The 21,961-nt window shown below is 37.9% G+C and overlaps 1 long non-coding RNA gene across 1 annotated transcript in view; it reads right to left on the bottom strand.

The window, feature by feature from the left end:
* The window catches only part of LOC140699871 (uncharacterized), a 57,689-nt gene extending 36,756 nt beyond the window's left edge, over nt 1–20,933 (bottom strand). The window contains exon 1 of the long non-coding RNA XR_012078133.1: nt 20,837–20,933. This is a non-coding gene — a long non-coding RNA (uncharacterized lncRNA). The remainder of the gene's footprint in view (nt 1–20,836) is intronic.
* Nucleotides 20,934–21,961: the final 1,028 nt, after the last annotated feature.

Below are 21,961 nucleotides of genomic sequence, written 5' to 3'. Positions count from 1 at the left end.
AAGGCAGCAGCGCTGGGGCGGGGCGTTTGCACACTGCTCCTGCTTGGTTGACACAGACGCTCACTCTGCACCCCAGGCTGACAGCTTTCTGCACCTAGGGCTTCTTCATGCATTCACTCAGGTGTTCCACAAACACAGAGCACCCAGCACCTCTCGGACACAATGCTTGGCACAGGAGACAGATCTGGAAGAAGACAAGCCCCAGGCTTCAAGCTGCTCATGGTATAGCTGGGGAAAGACAAATGAATTATCACTGTATGCTGGGCACTGCATAGCAGCCACATCTAGTCACATCTGCTCTTCTGGAACACTCCTCCCCTGGCTCACCAGTGTCCTCAGTGCCAGATCCAGCACCGTCCTCCCTCTTCTTCTGCTCCAAGTAGCAGCCGAGTTCTACACTGGAAGCTAACCTCCCCCCGGGCCCCATCCCTACCCTGTGTTTTCCAGCTCCCCAACCTCTTGGGGAGTGCATCCAACCCTGTCACCCTCAACTGCCAGTCTGTGTGTAGAGTCTGTATGGAGAAGTCGTCACATCTGAGTCTCACCCGGCCCCTTCTGCTGCGTACAAGTCCTGCTTACAGCTGCAGCAGGGGGATGACCAACTGGCCCCTCAAACTCAGCATGCCCAAAAGCAAAGTTGTGATCTTCCCTAAAGTGGGGAAACCCACAGAAATGATCCTAGATCCGTCCTCCTCTCTCACCTACTTCACAGGACTCCATCATCACCAGCTAATGGTGGTGTTGCTAGCTCCAAAATGCCCTGCAAATGTGGCAACTTTCCACTTCAACTTCCCACATGCAACTAGTTTGGATGATAATTAACACCAGTCAAAGTGATTCTGATGGATCCCTCCAGCCTCTCCCTCCTCCAGTCCATTCTATCCCAGATTCATCCTTTCAAAACACCGCTCACCTTCCTCCTCACACGAAGATGCAAAGGTAGTGTATAACTCCCTGTTGCATGGAGAACCACAGCCCACAGCCTGTGTCATGGAACTCGGTATACTGCACAGTTCGCCTGCTTCTCTTTCAACCGCTTGGCCCCCACTCGGCACAGGGTGACATTTAATAAACGTCACCCAGGCGTCACTGCTGTTGCTATGGTTAGTATTGCTATCGATCTTATTGCCTTCACACATACGCATTTTGCTGGAGCAAAATCCAGTCATTCGTTTATTCATTTACTCCAAACAATGATTGGGCACTTGTTGTGTTCCAGACAAACTGAGACACTGGAGGTTCACGAGCAAATAGCACAGACTACGCCCGGCCCTCGTGGAAGTGGCATTCTAGTCGGAGGAGACAGTCAGTAACAAATTAAAGGCAAGCGTATATTATTTCAAGACAAGAACAGAAAGGCAGGGGAGGAGGAGAGGGGGTCAACGGCTTACTGTTTTATGTAGGGTGGCCAGGGAAGACGTTTCTGACCAAGTGACATTTGATGAGACACATAAAGAAAGTGAGACAACAGGCCAGCCGTGGGACCACATGAGGGAGGAGCACTCCAGGCAGAAGAAGCAGCTGCTGCAAAGGCCCTGGGGTGGGAACACAGTGGGGGTTTCTGACGAGGAACAGCAAAGAGGCCACTGTGCTGAAATCAGAGAAGCAGAGAGGACACATAGAAGGTCAAGCCAGGGAGGGTCAGAGAACCAGACCCTCCTAGGCCACGCAGGGTTTATCACCTTTTCTTCTGGGGAAGGATTCCAATGTCAAATATGTTTGGAAAGTTCTAAGAAAACTGAAGGATTTCTTGTTTCTTCCTGACGCTAATGTCAAGGGGGAGCACCCACCAGCTCCAAACCTGCCTTCCTCGCACAGCTCTTTGGTCACAGGACCCTCCATCCACAGCTGTGTGTGGAAACCAGCGTGGGAGTGCAAACTAGAGACATATCACTAACTCGCCTAATAGCACCTGAAGTTGTTAGCCACCAAGGAATTCTGTTCCGATTGTACATAGAAATGTTTTTTCCTTTTAGTTTAATGTTTGCTTTCTACAGCAAACTTTGGAGCTTATAAATAGAAGGCGACCTTAATGTACGTATGCATGCATGCACGACTGTTTAAGACAGTAAGTCTGTTCTTGTTTTATGAGTCACTAGTCCGGGTAGGCGGGGGGCTCTCAGCCTTCTCATGCTTGCTTTCCTAAGGTCTAAGTGCTGCAGAGGCATTCAAAGTCCCTTCCCGTATTTCTCAGAAAGCTTTCATTTTAAAGTTATGGAAATTCTATATACAATATGGCACAGCATAATCTACAAAACCTGCGACTCCAAATTTCAAAAAAATTAGCAAAAAACCCCAGAATTACTTTCTTAATCTACAGTAATTTTTTGCTACCACTCACTGATTAAAAACAGATACTTTGGGAAGTACAGAAAGAATATGGAAAATGTTTTTTGATATTATTTGAAAATAATGAAAACAAAAGAAAAATCTCCAGACTTCGATTCAAGCTGATTTCCATCATTCTCACTGGGTGATGTCTTACATCATATGTATCTTTATGTGCTTGTGACAGATTTCCTAAGACTCAACAGAATCTTCATCAGCACTCTGGGCTCGTTCCACATAGAATAAGAGCAGTTTCCATGCCCATCCCTCACAGCCATCTTAATTAGGTCAAATACCCAGCATGGAAACAGCCAGCTGAGTTCCTGCAAACATGTCAGTAAGCAGTTACTAACCCCTCGCTCTCAAAATAGCTGATAATTAAAGTACATTCTACCCTGCACTGTGCACAATAAATTTGATGTCCACAGAGAATGGACATGAGCAACTGCACTTTTAAAAAATTTTCCAGAAAATATGGCTCATAGTCCCTAGACAGAATGAGGCGGCCTAGTGGAAAGCAAAGAGACGATTCTTCCACTTTTTTCTTGATTTGCATAGAAAGTTAAAATAGCCAAAAAGCTGTTTGAATTGGTCATTTTTTTACTCAGGAAACCTAAAATAATAAACATATCATAAAGATATCATCACTTCCCATTTCATACTTAAAGGCAGCAAAATTATTAAGATTGAGAAGACTGTTTAATAGCAACTGTGTGATAAAGTATTTAACGCTAAAGCAAAGACAACAGAACAACGACTACTTGCTTTATAGTTTCCCTATCCTATTTCCATGATAATAGAAAGAGAAAGTAAAAACCAAAATTCTTAAAATTATATATCCGTAGAATACTTTAACCCACAAAGGAGCTAATAAAAATTTTAAGACACTGGTATATAAAGTTTAGTAATAGATTAAAGAAATAGAATATTATGACTTAGGAATTTTTGTTTAAGAAAGCAAGTTGGTGGGGGAAGGGGGGGTACCTCAGTGGTAGAGTGCGTGCTTAGAATGCACTAGGTCCCAGGTTCAATCCCCGGTACCTCCATTAAATGAATGGATAGATAGATAAAAATTTTAAAAGCATAGTTCTTTAAAAAAGGGGAAGGAGAGTTCATCATAAATAATCAGTTCAATATACCCTAAAATATTTTCTATGAAAAATTCTGATGTATGAAAACATCACTTATTACAAAAGCATCTTGCTTATTAACATGATAGAAGGTGGTCATCTCAAACCAACATTAAATATTACACTTATTAGTGAAATGCTAGGGTTGTTCTAATTAACACTAGGAGTCAAGTTTTAATGCTTATTATCAACCTTATTAATTATCATTGTTCTGGAAGCTCAGGCCATGCAAATACAATGAAAGGGAAGAATTAAATGATATCAGAAAGGTATGTTGAAAAAAATTCATTATGTAGTTTATTTACAAAAATTTTCATTATGAAAATTACTTACAAAATAAAAAAGCAGTCATTAGAAAATAGACTATGATTAATAAAACAGTCTAATCAATTAGCTGGATTCCAGATAAACATGAAAAATAATATTATACCTGAATACTGCCCCCCAAATAGTTACATATAAATTTTTAAAGATACGATTTCCACTTCCAGCCGAGATGGAATAATAAGGACTTGACTTGCCCTCACCTGCAAACCATCAAAAAAATCAAACAAAATAGATGAAAAAAGAAGTGTTTTCAAAACATTAGTCATCAGGCATAAAGGACAGTGATCCGTGAGGGACAGAAAACTAATGATGTTCACCACACACCTGCTTCGGCTAACGTGAGAGAATCTAACGTGAGAGAATCTAACGTGAGAGAATCTAATGTGAGAGAATCTGCAGGCAGGGAAGCTCGGGTGGAGGCCTGCAGGTACGCCGCACTACAACCAGGAAGCTGAGGTCCAGGGAAAGAGGACAGTAAACTTCTCAAACACGGTGCCAGAGAGGAGAGATCTGTGCAGAGACAGAATTCAGCAGAGTGCTGGGTCTGGCGCGCGTGTGAGGAAGCTGCTGGAGGCTGGAGGGAAAAACCACTGCGAGGATTAGAGGGAGAGATGCCCCGCAATCACACAGGCCAAGAGTCCCACCTGATCCCACCAGTCAGACTGCAAACTTTATGATCCACAAGTCACTGCGTAAAGTAGTCAGAAAGTCTTGCCTTGGGAGCAAGGAACAATTACATCTTCACGAAATGCTGTTCTGGTTTATAAAGATCAGAACAGAAATCAATGACATAGGAAAAGAAATAGGAAAAAAAGCTGATTCTTTGAGATCTGTAAAACCGATTAATCTCTAGACAGACTGATGAGAAAAAAAGACAGAAGAAAGCAAAGACTGAGAGGTGACATCATTACCTATTATAAAGATACTAAAAGAATATTATAAAACTCTTATGTTTTATAATATTTGACAGGATAAGATGGACAAATTCCTTGAAAGACACAAACTTCCAATGTTCACTCAAGAGGGAATAGATAACCTGAATTTTTAGTTAAAAAATTTTCAACAAAAAATATTACAGACCCAACTATCTTCACTGATGAATCCTATCAGATATTAAAGAAAGGAATAATACCAGTTCTACACATATTCTTCTGGAAATAGAAGAACAGTAGCAATTTTAATGAGGTCAGCTTCACCCTAAGACCAAAATAAGTGAATAGGCCAATGCTTCCCAAATTTATCCTTAGATGTAACACAAATCCAATCCAATTGAAATCTAAGCCAAAGGGTTTTCAGAAATTAAGAAGCTGATTCCCAAAATTAAATGGAAATATAAAGACTGAGAATACCCACAACAAATTAGAAAAAAATTCAAGGGCAAAGAACTCACACTGCTGATCTCAAGACTTATTACACAGCATCAGGAAACAATACAGTGTGGTAGTGGTGTAGGAATAGACATAGAGCAGTCAGAAAGACTAGAGTTTAGAAACTGTCCTAAACATACCTAATCAATGAATATGAGACAAAAGCTACCAAGGTAATTCAATGGACAGCCTATGAGAGAAATGAACCTTAATCCTTATACAGTGCAATACAGAAAAATTAACTCAAAATTGATCATAGATCTATGCATAAAACTAAAACTATAAAATTTCTATTAAAAATTAAGAGAAAGCCTTGTGACTTTGGGGTAGGCAAATATTTTTTAAACAGGAAAAAATCCTGAATAATAAGCAAAACGTGATTAATTGGACTTCATCAACATTAAAACTTTTCTTTCAATGGTTCTGTAGTTTTCAAAATACAAGGTTTGCACTTCTCAGTAAAATTCATTCCAAATTATTTTTGATGATACTGTAAACAGAACTGTTTTCTTAATTTCATTTTTGGGTTGTTCATTGTTAAATGTATAGATACACAATTGATTTTTATATATTAATTTTATATCTTAAAACCTTGCTGAATTTGTTGACTAGTTCTAATAGATTTTTAATGGATTCCTTAGGAATTTATATGTACAAGATTACATCACCTGTGAGTAGAGATAATTTTCCTACTCCTTTCCAATCTGGATGTGTTTCACTTCTTTTTCTTGCCTAAGTGCAGTATCTAGAACCTCTCGTACAATATTAAGTAGAAGGGGCAAGAGTGGACGTGTTTGCCTTATTTCTGATCTTAGGGGGGAAAGCATTCAGACATTCACCTTTAAAAATGATGTCAGTTGTGACTGTACAACAGGTAACTTTTATCTGATTGAGGAAGTTTTTCTCTATTCTAAAAAAAAAATGGAATACATCCCTTGTTCATAAGTCAGAAAATGTAATATCATTACAATGGCAGTATTTCCCAGGTTGATCTAGAGGTTCAAGGTAATTCCTATCAAAACCACAGCTGGAGTCTTTGTAGAATTTGCAAGCTGATCTTAAAATTCATATGGAATTGCAAGGGACCCAGAATAGCCAAAATAATCTTGACAAAGAACAAAATTGGAGAATTCACATTTCTCAACTTCAAAATGTAATGCAAAGCAACAGTAATAAAGACAGAATGGTACTGGCATAATGATGGGCACAAAGATCAATTAAATAGAAATAAAATAGACTTATGGTCAATTTATTTTTGACAGTTTTGCCAAGATCATTCACCGGAGAAAGAATAGTTTTTTCAATAAATGGTGTGGGGACAACTGGATTTTGCCACATGCAAAGGAATAATATTGGATTCTACAAAAATTAATTCAAAATGGATCAAGACTAATTCAAATGTAGCAGCTAAAACTAAAAAAAATCTTAGAAAACACTTTAAGAAAGTAAAAAGACAAACCATAGAATGGGAGAAAATATTGGCAAATCACGTATCTGGCAGAGAGCTTGTATCTAGAATATATAAAAAACACAACTCAATAATAAAAAGACAAATAAAACAAGTTTAATATGGATGAATGACTTATATAGACATTTCTTCGAAGAAGATATACTAATAACCACATCAGCATGAAAAGATGTTCATCATTTGCCATCAGGCAAATGCAAATCAAAACCATAATGAGATACCACTTCACACTCAATAGGATAACTATAATTAAAAAGTCAGCTGCTAAGCGCTGGCAAACATATGGAGAAATCATAACCACCATACACCTGAAATGTAAAATGGTAAATTTGAAAATGTAAAAAATTACAGTGGCATTATTTATCATAACCAAGAGGTGGAAACAACCCAAATGTCCCAAATATATTGAACAGTAGATAAGCAAAATGAAGGTTATCCATACAATGGAAAATTACTCAACCGCAAAAAAAGCAATAATGTTTTGATACATGTTGTAATAGAGATGATCCTTGAAATCACTATGCTAAGTAAGAGAAGTTAGTGACAGAAGACCACATCTTATATGGTTCCATGTATATGAAATGTCCAGAACAGGAAAATTTATATAGAGGCTAGATTAGTGGTTACTTAGAGCTGGGAGTGAAACTTGTGGGGATGGGGTGCGTAGTTAAATTATATGGAGTTCTTTCATAGTGAAGAAAATGTTCTAAAACAGACTGGTGATGGTTGTATACATCTGTGAATGTATCAAAACTACTGAATATTTCAATTTAAAAGGGTAAATTTATGGTATGTATATTATTTCTCAATAAAATTGTTATAAGAATTAAAAATTATGTTCATTGATAGAAAAACAAAAAGGCTAACCATTAATAGGAGAAAGAATAAATGATTTTCAAAACACATATATAATAGAGGACTTACAGCCAGAATATACAAAGAATTCTTTCAACTGTATAATAAAAAGATAGGTTGATTTAAAAAAAAAAAAAGCTAGGCCAAAGATTGAAGATTTGATCAGAAGAAAGATATACAAAAGCAAATAAACCCATTAAAAATGTAAAACACTATTAATCACTGAGGAAATTTAAAGCAATCCTACTCCTTAGTACTTACTGAAGAGAAATAAAATGTACCCAAACAAAAGAACTTGCAGACAAATGTTAATTGATTTATATTCATAAATCAGCACTGAAAACTGGTAACATTCAAATATCTATCAACAGACAGATGATAAACTAATTGTGGTACATCCACCCAGAGGAGTACTACTGAGCAATAAAAACTAAAACAAATAAGGATGTGTTCCATAGACGGCATAATGCTAAGTGACTGAAGTCAGACAGAATAACACATATTATCTGATTCCATTTAAATGAAACTTCAGGAAATGCAAAACTCAAATGCTAAAAAGCATAATAAAAACATTGAAGTGGTTGTTCAGACCACTGTTTAGACCACATTATTTAGAGCCTATCTGGGGAGAGGATTAACTGAAAATGAGCACATTTTCAGGTTAATGGAAATTCTCTATATCTTGGTTGTGTGTATATATGTACATATATATGAATATTTATGGGGTACAAATATATATAATGTATATGTGTTAAAACCCATTTAACTGTACAATGAAATAAGTAAATTTTATTAGCTTTAAACTACTCAGGACTTCAAATGCACTCCCTGTGAAAGTGGGAAGGGAGTGATAGTATCAACCTCAAGAAAAAAAATTAAATGAGATAGTAGAAGACAATCTGTCAATAAATATCCATTACTATTATCAGCTGCCCCATGTAATAAAACAGTATGAATAGTAACATGCCTGCTCATTTAGTATTGTTTATATTGATTGTACTACATGCCTGACTTACCTTAAGTACTTTACAAATGTTGAGGAGGGTACCATTATAGTTCCCATTTATAGATAAGAAAACTGAGGCAACAGGATACATAGCATACACAGAATCTGACAGCTGGTAGGTGGGCAGAGCATGTGACTCAAGTCTGCATCCTTACTGACTCTCACAAATAAGGGATAAGAGAATATGACATGTGTGGTTCCTTCTGTATTTCAAAGGACATTTATATATGTAAATTTTATTTACATATGGATGATATAAATTAAAGTTGTATTTGGTTTGTTAAACTGGCCCATTGTTCCAAGGCACAAGAGAAGGCCTCCTACTCAATTTTATTTTTAATAATTAATTTAGTGTACCTATCTTATTATGATAAGTTTTCTAGTTCTAGGAAGAAACAAAGAGTACAGGAGACTGTTCAACACTAATTCAGTTCTTCTGAGAAGTTTATATCAAATTATCATCTTTTTTTCTTTCAAGCCATTTAGGAAGATGTCATCTAACCCCAACTTTACTTTAGCTTAATCAATCCAATTCAGTTATTTAAGTCAGCATCAAGAATATCTGGAACATATTAGAATCTCAGTGAGTGTTAACTGAATTAATGCATGAGCAAGTAATTTCCCATATAATTTAACACATGGAGACATATAACCAAACTACTTTCTGTTAATGCATCTGCTTAAGTGCAAATAAAATAATTCTATATGAAAAACGCCACAGTCTGTAAGCATAAGCTTTTGGTAAACATCCTGCCAGAAGTATCTTCCTACAAATATTTGCTACTCTTTCAGATATATAATATTGAAATTAGTTGGTATTAATCTAAACTAGGTTGTTGTAAATTAAAATGTTAATTTTAACCCCTAGGATAACTACTAAGAAAATAACTCAGAAAATACAGTAAAAGAAACAATAAAGGACTTCAATTAAAAAAAATACCCAAAATAATAAGAATAAAAAAGAAACAATAGTAAGCCAGAAAGAGAGAGAAAAGTACCATATGAGATCACTCATATGTGGAATCTAAAAAAACAAACAAACAAACAAAACATAAATACAAAACAGAAACAGACTCATAGACAGAATACAAACTTGTGGTTGCCAAGGGGGTAGGGGGTGGGAAGGGACAGATTGGGATTTTAAAATGCAGAATAGATAAATGAGATTATACTGTATAGCACAGGGAAATATATACAAGACCTTGTGGTAGCTCACAGCAAAAAAAAAATATATGACAATGAATATATGTATGTTCATGTATAACTGAAAAATTGTGCTCTACACTGGAATTTGACACAACATTGTAAAATTACTATCACTCAATAAAAAAAAGTTAAAAAAAAGAAACAATAAAGGAATTAAAATGATACACTACAAAATATCTATTTAACACAGAAGTCAATAATGGAGGAATACCAGAACAGTAAAGACATAAGACATACATGAAACAACTATCAAAATGGCAGACATAAATCATACCTAATTAGTAATTGTATTACATGTAAATGGGTTAAGAGCCTCAATTAAGACGCAGATATTGGCAGAATGGATTTAAAAAAAAACATGATCAAACTATGTGCCATTTATAAGGGACATAATTTAGATTCAAAGACACAAATAAGCTGAAAGTAAAAGGATGAAAAAGATATGCCATAAAAATAGTAAACAAAAGAGAGGTGGAGTGTCTACACTAATATTATACAAATGTACCTGAAGACAAAAATTGTTACTAGAAACAAAGAATAACATTTTATAATGATTAAAGTATCCATATATCAAGAATATATAATTATAAACATATACACACCTAAAAAGAGACCAAAAGTACATGAAGCAAAAATTGACAGACTTAAAGAGAGAAACAGACAAATTAGCAATGAGGTTGGAGTCTTTGATATACCACTTTCCATAATGAATAAGACAACTAGACAGGAAATGAACACGAAAGTAAATACAAAATTCAAACAACAGTGTGAAACAACGAGATCTAAGCGATGTCTATAGAACATTCCTCACAACAAGAGCAGAATACATATTCTTCTTAGGTGCATATATAACACTCTTCAGGACAGACCATATGTTAGACCATATAGAAACATCTCAATAAATTTTCAATTATTAAAATTATACAATGGAATGAAATTCACAATAACAGGAGAGAATTTGGGAAATTCACAAATATATCAAAATTAAACAATGCATTCCTAAATGACCAATGCATCAAAGAATAAATGACTAGGAAAATGTAACAATACTTTGAAGCAATGAAAATGAAAACATACCATACTAAAACTTTTGAGGTGCAGCTGAAGCATTCCTTGAAGGGAAATTTATAGCTGTGAATGCCTATATTCAAAAAAGAAGAAAGTTCTCAAATTAATTACCTAAATTTCCAACCTAAGAAAGAAGAAAAAGAAGAGCCAACTAAACTGAAAGCAAACATAAAGAATGAAATAATAAAGATTAGAGCAGAAATAAATAGAATAGAGAGTAGAAGAATAGACAAAGTCAAAGAAAAAGACAAAAGAAAAGACATCTCATCTGGGAAGGAAGAAGTAAAATGATCTCTATTTGTAGATGATATGATTTTATATATAGGAAATCCTAAGGAATTTTTAAAAACCTATTAGATCTAATAGGAAAATTCAGCCAGGATACAGCATACAACACCAATACTCAAGTCAGTCAGATTTTTATTCACTAGCAACAAAGAAGTCAAAAATGAGATTAAGAAAACAATTCCATTTGCAATAGTATCAAAAGATAATTTTGAAAGTATAAAAGAATAAAATACACAGGAATAAATTTAAGAAAAGTACTGCCAGACTTGTACACTGAAGCCATAAAACGTCACTGAAAGAAATTAAAGGAGCTCTGAATAAATGAAAGACATCCCATGTTCATGGATTGATAAACTATTGTTAAGATGACAATATGCCCCAAACTGATATACAGATTCAATGCAATTCCTATCAGAATTCTAGCTGGGGTTTTTCTTCAGACATTGATCATCTGATCCTAAAATTCATATAGGAGCCAGAATAGCTAAAATAATCTTGAAATTGAAGAATAAAAGTTGGAGGACTCATGTTTCCTGATTTCAAAACTTACTACAAAACAACAGTAATCAAAACAGTATGGTACTGGCATAATGGGACACATATATATCAGTAAAATTGAATTGAGAGTCCATAAATAAACCCACACACTTACTGTTAATAGATTTTTGATAAGGATACAAAGACAATTAAATGGGGAAAGAATAGTATTTTCAGCAAATGGTGCTGGGACAGCTAGATATCAACATGTAAAAGAATCAAATTGGACCCAGTTTTATACTATATACAAAATTTAATTCAAAACAGACCCAAGACCTACACATAAGAGCTAAAACTATAAAGAAAAGGAAAGAAAATAATAGGAAAATCACTTTCTATTCATAAAAATCAGCTCATAGAAGAAACAGACAAAAAGGGTGAGGCTTGTGGCCCAGAGCGAAAGGGAGGGACGTGGATGGCGGGTGTCCTGCTCCCGGCGCCTGGTGTGTGCTTCCAGGAGGAGGCGCCCAGGGAGAAGGCAGCCGGCCTCCTGACCCGCCCCGGCCCGCTGCCCTCCTCACGCTGTCTAAAGCTACAGGACCTGACAGCTTGATTGGAGCCTCCATGTTCGCTGCTCAGATTTTCCGATGCTCATTCCCTTGCAGTGGCCTTTGTGAAGCTGACAGTGTCTACCTTTCATAAAAAATGGTGGCGATTCTCGAGGCAGGATGCGCCCTCATCATCTGCAGCTGAGTCAAGCCCCACGCCCCTCTCGAGCGTGCTCCCGTCTTGCTCCTCCTCTGGCTCTTACCTGCTGTCACTCGGTCGCACCTAATTGCTCCTGCTTCGTGCCTGTTGAGAGGTGTGTCCCGTTCCACCACTCGCTTCCCGGACGCACATCTGATGAGATGTGCCGTGCCCCGCCCCCCGCCCCCGCTAGGCTGAGGGGGACAAGGAGATGTTCATTTGGACCACCAATTTCCACCCAGGCTTTACAAAATCTTCAAGTCGTGTCTTTTCTGGGACTTGGTATCTACTCCCTTCGTGGTTGAAATGTTTCCGATAAAAGTAGTACACTCCTTCTCATTTCTTGGAGAAAACTTAAATCATCCCAGCGCAGCAGGGAGGGTCGCTGTTGTGCCCAGTATGTTGTACGCCCAAGGCAAGGGGGCCGAGTCTCGCTAACGCTGTACAGATCTCCTGAAGACGTTTGCCTTTGGCTGTGGAAAAAGAGGATGTCATCCCTTTAGACAAAATATGCTTGTTTCTTCACTGATAACTCGTTTTCTGGGGCAACTTTCCAGGTTGAATCCATGGGCTTTTGATCTGTAAACTCAGAAGACATGCTTCAGAATTCCAATTTCTTGAGAAGCCTGAACACCAAGGAAGAATATGTGATTACACCTCCTTCTCTCCACCTGCCTGTCTGGGGCGTTTCACAAACCTCCGTCCATTCACACACTGTCCAAACGCCCCTCCTGTCTCAGACACAGGTCACTCGTGTGCTCGTCACGGCTCAGCCCCTGGACGGCACTGCTCCGTCTGTGTCTTACAGGCTTGGGGATGCACGTCTGTAATTCTTCCCCATCTCGGGGCACCCATACCTGCCCCTTAATTCCAGCTTCCCATTAGCACCTGGAATTAAGCTTCAGATGGAAGTAACTCTTTCAGCAGCCTTATTTTCAACTCGGATCAGTCTCCCCAGTTGCCTGATGTACATTAACTGATATCACACATGGCATTCATCCATTTCGGAACAATGATTCGAATTGAAAGCTTTCACCTCAAACATAAACAACCATAGAATATGTTTCCATGCAAGTCTTCTGAGACATTATCTGATTTTTGCAGCAGCAGCCATTGATTTAAAATAACACTGGTGCAAAACACAACCAATCAGTAGACTCTTCTGACATAAGTTAAACATCTTTGCTCCCTAAAATAGAATTATGTGTGCCGCGGAAATGTATTGGAGCAAAATTATTCCTGAATGTAACAATGACAATGCAATTTCCTGGATTTATGATGGGCACTTTGGGAAATGCATAAGTAACCTAAAAGAGTTAATGTCCCTCCCACAGTGCTTTATTTTAATGTGGAGGAAGTTTATAATCTAGTATACGACACTGCCTCACAGAAAGACCGTGTCACTACAAGCCTCCATCCACATGAAAATATTTGCTTTCACGGATGAAGATACTCTCTTGACAAAAGTATTAAATGAAGCAAGTTTGGTACTTCCTAAATCCAATCACTTTAAAAATTTGCAGTTCTCACATAAGCACAATAATAAAAATAACATATGTAGGCTTCCACTGCCATTCTGGCCAACGGGGCATTGCAACGGTTGGCCGAACAAGGAGCGGTCCCATTTCTCATTCAGCCGAGGGGCTTTCTCTGCCATTTGCTGCCTTTTCCTGCATGGTGTCAATATCAATCTACCACCAGCAAAACGCAGGGAAACGAGAAAAATAAGAAAGATAAATGGCAGGAAGGATGAAAAATTGTCCGTGACAAACACTAGGAACAAAGATAGGGCCTTAAGTGAGGAGCAGCCCCGCCACACAGGCATGCTCAGCCATCCAGGCCAAGCGTCAGAGCCGGAAAGGTCAGGAGAAAAAAAGATTCTGACAAAAATTTGGGGAAAACAGTCTGAGAGCACAGAGGTGGCCTAAACTGGACACATGAAACAGGATTCCTGCTACCTTCTTCTGAATGAAAAGAGGCTACTTTTCCAGAAGGAAGAAGAACAAATCCATGTTTAAACGATGCTCATAATCTCTCGCCTAACCAGGCTCCCATAAACCACCCCCCGCCATGTGCAGCGCACCCTCTGAAGCCAGCGAAGGTGTTACGGGAGCCACACGCTTCCACTCCTCCCCTCTGGCACGTTAAATACAACCCATTATCAGCCAGCAACAGCGGTTCCAAATCTGAGGCCCCAGAAGCTGGAGCCCGCACTGAGTGCAGAGCGGGATCCAAGCTCAGACATTCCTCGGAAAGTCTGACTCCAGCTCTCCTGACTCCTTCATGCTGCCAACTTGAAATGAAAACCTCTTGAGAACATGTTTTCTTACAAAATTTACAAAGAGCTTTGCTGCGGAGCCAACAGCTGGAAATGCCGCGCAAGCAGTTGCTCTCCGTGATCTGATTTCTTACAGCATTTTGGCACTTCTGGTTCAGCTCCTGGCGGGCAACCAGAAGCCAGAGAGGTAATAAAACATGGTCTGCTCCCAGGCCAGCTCTGGGCCAGGCTTCTTCCCGGAGAAGGGATGACTAATGCCGGAGAGAGGCTGGACCGCATGCTTTTGCTGCTCTCATAGAAGGGACACAGGGAATGTCTCCAGAGGGGCTCCTGGCTGCATGGCTTTCCCAGGGTCAGCACCAGGGTGGCAAGGCCAGTTGATGGGCATTGGGTTTCAGGATGGCCCTAACCCCAACCAAATTTAGAAGCACAAATGATAGTAGAGGCAGCCACTGCAAATCAAAGCTTTTAATGTGCCAGATTCAACCCTAAAGCAACTTGTAACAAGTATGTCTATCCCCTAATCATTTTTCAAATAACTGGGGAAAACAAAACTCAGCCAGCTGGATTTGGCTGCCTCAGGTTCCTCCTGCACTTACAGTCCCTTATTCTTAGCCACTTTAGTCTGCCCTTCTTTTATCATTTCCACTCTGCAGAAGAAAGGGGGAGCCGCTAAGGTCTACAAACCTGAGGAAGGTGATCCTGTTGACTCTGTTGGCACAGACTCTGTCTTTCCCCCTCCAGGGTGTGTGCATAAGGGGGAGTATTTGAAGGCCCTTCGAGAAGGAGGCAGAGTGAACGCCATTCACAGAGGAAGAACAGCCTCCTGTTCCAGGGGCCGGCATTCTAGTCACAAAACAACCACAACTTCACCTCTTTTTCATCAACTTCTTAATTATTCTCTCTGCTTATGAGTGGCTGTTAAATTTTAGATTACAGAGAGGAATGGCCAAACTTTAATTTTCTGACAGCCAGTTTATGGCTACCCATCAGCAGCGCCCAAATAGATCCAGCAGGGGATGACAGCGCTCAGATGCCATGGTCCTGGCTGGCCATCCATTTGGGGATGGAGTATGAAGACCCCAGTGCAGACAAAGTAACTAAGGCCAAGGTAAGGCAGGAGGCCATGTGGGCACTTGGTCCACTGAAAGCATTGGGGTAGGGTTGCCAGATACAATACAGGTTGCCCAGTTAAATTTGAATTTCAGATAAACAATGAATAGTCTTTAGTAGAAATATATCCCATGCAATGTTCAGGATATACTTAAACTAAAAGTTTACTAATTCATCTAAGATCAAATTTAGCTAGGCATTCTGTGTTTTTATTTTCTAAATCTGGCAATCCTAACTTGAGGTTTCTGTTGATAAAAAGGCAGCCAAGTTCATTCATGCCCAGAACAATCAGACTAAATTAGGAGCCAACGCAGGCCCCTTTAGGACTGAGCAGAGCACGGGAGGAGTAGCAGAAATTCCACATCCAGCTCCTTCCTCATTCACATTGACTTCAAGGATCGAAGTGAGATGCCTGGGACTCGAAAACAGCTCTCTCAGGAAATTAAGCCAGGATGCTAGAAGCCTGAGAAGGAAAATGCATCCAATTCCAAAAGATCAAGTCACACATTAAATAAGGAAATGTTAACTGAAATCAGAGAAACTGGAAACCATCACCTTTTCAGAGGGAAGTAAGTGTCTGGTATTAGACAGACAGACAGACAGAGACAGAGAGACTGTGCCTAAAGCCGTCCTCTCTAATCCCTGGGCTTCACTGGGCAGAGGAAGACTGTTCGATGTGCATCAGACAACAAGACCAGTGCTGTTTCCCTTATGGAGCTTTTAAAACTCTTTTATTATAATTATTATTATGATTTGTGTCTAAGTAACACAGTGGCATTGCATAAATTTTGAGAACTCCAGAAAAGGATAAAGAAGAGAATAAAAAAAGTTTACACTCCCAGGAATTGAAGATAACCACTGTATTTCCTTCCATCATTTATTTAGGCGTATGTGTGTTTTTACAACATTGGAATTATAAAGCATATAACATTTTGCAACCTACTTTTATCATTTAATATATTGTGAATGTTATTGCACATGCTTCGTTTCTGAGAACATGGTTTTTAATGACTACTTAGTATTCCATTGCTTTTAATGGACTGCAATTTATATAACCTGTTTCCCCTCATCGGATATTTACGCGGTTTCCTGCTTTGCACTATTATAGACAGCCCCACCCAGAGTGTTCTTTGTACACACAGCTCTCTGTGATTCTTTAATTGTTTACATGGGACAAATACCTGGAAGTCAATCCAGGTACTAGACCACAAAGTGTGAATAATGCTTAAGTTTTATTTTACTGCCATTTTTTTCCTCCAGGAAATATCATGTACAATACGTAGTAATTGCTGTTTTTCCATAACCATGCCAACACTGAGCATTACGTCTTTCAAAAATCTTCACTAATTTGATCAGCCACAAATATATCTTTTACTTAAAACTGCATTTTCTTCATTCCTAATGTGACAAACATTTCTTCAAATGTTTAGTGAGCATTTGGAGTTGTTATTTAATGAATGCCTTTTCAAGTTTTTAGGCGTTTTTCCCAAGACTTTTACTGAATTATAAGAGTTCTTTATGTATTAGAGGTGATAATCCTTTATTTAACAATATGCTACAGTATGTTCCCGTGTGTGTAAAGACTGGTTAGTGTGTAATTTGGTGTTTCCCATACGTTTTTTCCCTTGTTCTTCCTCCCGTACCTGGAAACCAGACATGTGTGCCGCCCTCGTGCTTCAGGTCCATCCAATTCTCTTGTACTTGACCTCTGTTACCCACTGAAATGAATTTTCATCTAAGGGCGAAGAAGGGATTCTTTTCCAAGTACTTAAGCTGCTCTCTCAACATCATTCACTGAATAATCCAAACGTTCCCCCACATACTTGAACTGCCACACTTACCATGTGCTGCACCAGTGGGCTCCCATCTGCCTGTCTGGCCCCGCACCCACACCCCACCATGGAACCATCAAAGCTGTAGAGCGCACCACTTAATTGCTCTCTAGTCTTCAATATTTTGACTATTCTTCTAGAATGAATTAATCAACCTTAAATTTCAATTTTGATAGGAATTACTCTAAAAGTATAAGCTAAATTGGGGGAATTTGGCCTCTTTGCACTGTCCAGAACCAAGGGCTAGTCTGTATTTACTGAAGATGTCTTTGACACCTCTCCAAACCTCTTGTCCTTTTCTTCACATGGACCGCTTGCACATCTCACCAGGTTTATTCCTAGGATTTAGAACATTACATGGTCTTGGGGACTGGAAATCTCTTATCTTTTTACTTTCCAGCTAATCATTAATGGAATCCAGGAAAGTTACAGATTTGTGCCTGCTACCAACAAAAGAATCTCTGTTGACTACTCTCCTTAAAATATTCTTAGAATTTCTAGATATATAATCATACCACATGCAGATTTAGGTCTGTTCCTTTCTAATAGTTGATCTTCCTTTATCTGCTTCCCATTTTATTACCTGCATTAGAACTTGGAGAACAATGTTCATAATGGTGGGGCTGCAGCATCCTGCTCCAGACTCTGAGGGACCTAGAGAAGGTCCTCATTAAATGTTATCTAGCTGCTGATTTCATAGTGTCTTTTCATGTCAAGGAATCATTTTCCTATTCCTGGCTTATTAAGTTTTTATTAGAAATTGATGTTGAATTTTATCAAATGTCCTCAGGGAATTTGTTGAAATTTTTCCTCTTTTAATCTACTGATGTGATATATTTTATTAATAGATTTCTGAATTTTAAAACATTATTGCATTCCTGGAATAGACCTATATGGGATATAAAACTGTTGTTTTCAACTTGCTATATATTATTTAGGACTTTTTGTTCTTTGATTCAATGAGTCCAGTCTGCATCTTGCAGGTTCCAGCCCGATCCACTTTTTAAGCTTTACCTTCAGTGAGATAGGTCTGGAAGTTTCTTAGCCTTTTCAGGTTTTAGACTTAAGCCTCAGCCTCTCTCTGCAAAATACACCTGGAAACATCTCCTCCCACTACTTTGCAATCTTGCATTTAAGAGAGGAATAATGTGTTCTGCACTCCCTCAGCCTCACACTCTAAAGAATTCTAAAATTATTCTAAAAGAATGACCAAATACTGAATAATAACAAAGAGGAAATGACAGAGATTCATTTAAAAATACTACAATGCTATAATAATTAAACCACAAACAACTTTTGAAATTTCTCTCCAAGGTTATTAGCCTGTAGAAGTGTTCTTTTTCATTCCAACTTGAAGATTTCTATTTTCCTCAGAAAAATCTTTCACTCATTGAGTGGAAAACTGAACAATTTATAGTATTTCCTTATATCTATTATCTATTAATTACCATTGAGTCCTTCAGAGTATCTTACGTTTGTTTCCTCAATCATATTCACTATTATTAATTACATGTTATATAATAAATATATATATTTTCCTTTTTTCCTAAATCAGATTTGCCAGTAGCTAATGTACTTTAATGTGTATCTGTTTATTTCTCAACTTAACTGTTTTTCTATGTTCTACTTGATAAAATCTATATTTATTTTCTTTTTTCAACATTTTTTGAACTTAATATCCTGGATTTTAAAAAAATCCTAAATTAAATGCTTATCAGTTTTTTGCTGTTGTTTATTCTTGTTTCATAACAAACACATTCAATGCATTTGTCCTTGAATTAACTTCAGGCTCCATCCCCTAAATTTTTATGTGTTCTTGTTTTTTAAATATTCTAGAATTATAGACTTAGCTCCTCTTTTATCTGATAGTCACTGGGAGAGTATCATTTTAATTTTTTAAGCATATTGTAGTTTGTGTTTCTTTTTTAAATTAAAATTTGTATATATTTTGTGATCAGTACAGTTTGTTCTTTAAGAGAATTCATTACACTTTTCTTTGTGATTAAGCTTTTTTAGTGACCAGCTTATACAAATATATCATGGGCCATATCATCTTTCTTTGTATGGTACAAGTTTCATTACAACTTATCAAATATTGAATAAGCTCCATTTATTATATTTGTCTAATTCTTTATCTCTTTATTTTTGTCAACTTGTCCAATACTGATGATTGCTTATTAAAGTCACTCAGTAAATTAATTGTTTTTGTCAATTTCTTCTTGTATTTTCATTTACTTTATATATACTAAATATTGTATTTTACACATAAGTATTTGTCATTTGTTACAGCTTTACGGTAAATTTACCTTTTATCAATATAAAAATAACTCACCTGAAACTATTTAAAGTCTAATTTTTTATTTTTCAATCGTCCCATTTAAAAAAATTATTGAAATATAATTGATTCACAGTGTGTTAGTTTCCAGTGTACAGAAAAGTGATTCACTTATACATATATACTCTTTTTCAGTACAGTTTATTTCAGGACATGAATATAGTTCCCTGTGTTACATAGCAGGATCTTGTTGTTCATCTATTTTATATGTAGTAGCTTGTCTCTGCTAATCCCAAACTCCTAATTTATCCCTCCCCACCCCCTTTGTAACCGTAAGTTTGTTTTCTACATCTGTAAATCTGTTTTTGTTTTGTAAACAAGTTCACTTGTATCATATTTTAGATTCCACATATAAGTGATAGCATATGTTTCCATATTTTTTTAATTTTAGATGTGTCTCTTGTCAGCAGATTTTAATTTGATTCTGTTTCTGAATTAAGTCTGAAGGTCTGCCATTTGGGTAGTTTGGCCTATTCATATTTATCTCTGGACTTATTTCTGCTTTGCTTTATTTTTTAAATATTTCCTTCTTGCTTCTTTTTATTCATCTTTTTCTAACAAGATACTTTTCATAGTTTTTTTCTTTAGTAATTTGTAAAGTGTGAATCTTGGTTTTATTCCACATGCGGTTCTTTTCGCATTTCTTTTTAAGAAGTCACATATTTTCCTCTGGTTTCCATTAACACTGAGATATTATCCAGTATCTCTTCCCAAGTAAAACAGAAATTTAACACTTTTTTTTCCCTGCTCCGTCTGATTTCCCAATTTTTTGCCATAAGGGAAGAGCTTAAACCAAATAATCTTAAATTATCTAAGCTATGCTTTTTCGCTTTCAATAAGTATCTTTATATGAGTTGCTTTTAGTCATATGAGCCAGAGTTATTTAAACTGTACACGTTTTGCTGAATCTGTTGTTTCTCTCTCTAACGCTGTGATTTTTGTCTCCGGCAAAATGCATTAACAATTCCCGGGAAATAAAAACAGAACCTGGGTAATAAAGCAAAGTCTAACCTTTTTTTTTGTTTTTTCTTTTCCTTCGGGCTTAGTCTGGTCTCCCTCCCTCACGGGCGCCCCCGCAGAGGCCTGACACGCAGCCCTCAGGCCAGCTCTCCCGCCACGAAACGGCTGCGTAGACGCCTCAGCGCAGCGCGGCAGAAGCCCCGCCCACCGCACCCGATCGCGCCTGCAAATGCTCGCGAGAGCCCCGCCCCCTCCCCGCGGGAGCCCTGTGGGGCAGCCCCGCCCACAGCCTACCCGGAGCAGGTGCCCTAGTGCGCAGGCTCCTGCCTCTCAGGTCCTGCGTCCAAGATTAAAGCTTCCCTTCTGAGCTGAGCTCAGTCTCCTTCTATTGGCTCAAACTGCGCTGGGAAGGAGGACCCTTGCTAGGGCCAGACTCAGAAGGATTGCAGTGAATATACGACTTCCATAGTTGGCCGCAGTGTGGCTCCAAGTACATTTTTCAGGAAGGAGACATGAGTGGTATATTTTTCAATTTCTTTGCATATCTGAGAACATTTTTCTCTATTTCTAACTCAAATCAACACACACGCCATGATCACCTAGCTAGATCCAGGGGAGAGAGAAGGAGATGGCACAAATCTTTGCGATTCACACCTTAAAGAGCTTACAGGCTAAACCAGATGCACCCATATAGGGCACAGTTGGTAGAGGATACTTGGGTCAAACTATTTGTCTATAAAACCTTTATAAGTATTGACGCGTTGCTGTCTTGTCTTTATTATTGCAGCAAAATCTATCAGCTTATCCAATTTATCCCAAGGAACAAATTATGGTGGGAGATGGGGGAGTATTGGAATTGAATTTTTTTTCAGGTAAACTGTTCAGGTAAATAACTAACAAAGTAAACAAAACCATTGGAAATCTTGAGCAGAACTGCATAAAAGCTGTGAGTTCGAATAAAAGTGACATTGACTTGGACTTTTGGTAAGCAAAAGAGACTAATTGCAGTGTGAGTCTTATTTCTATGGAGGTAAGTGTTTTTCAGCCTGGATGTATGTTTTCTTTTACCTTGAAATTAAGGTTCCATTAATTGTGCCTGGTATTCATGAGCTCTTTGGATACCCCAGTGATGATTTTGGCTTCTCTGCTCACACTACTCTCTCCTTCAGGAATTCC

The sequence above is a fragment of the Vicugna pacos genome, chromosome 11 (assembly GCF_048564905.1).
Source record: "Vicugna pacos chromosome 11, VicPac4, whole genome shotgun sequence".
NCBI lineage: Eukaryota > Metazoa > Chordata > Mammalia > Artiodactyla > Camelidae > Vicugna > Vicugna pacos.
Note: the sequence above shows the minus strand (reverse complement) of the source record. Positions and strands in the feature narration are given on the sequence as shown.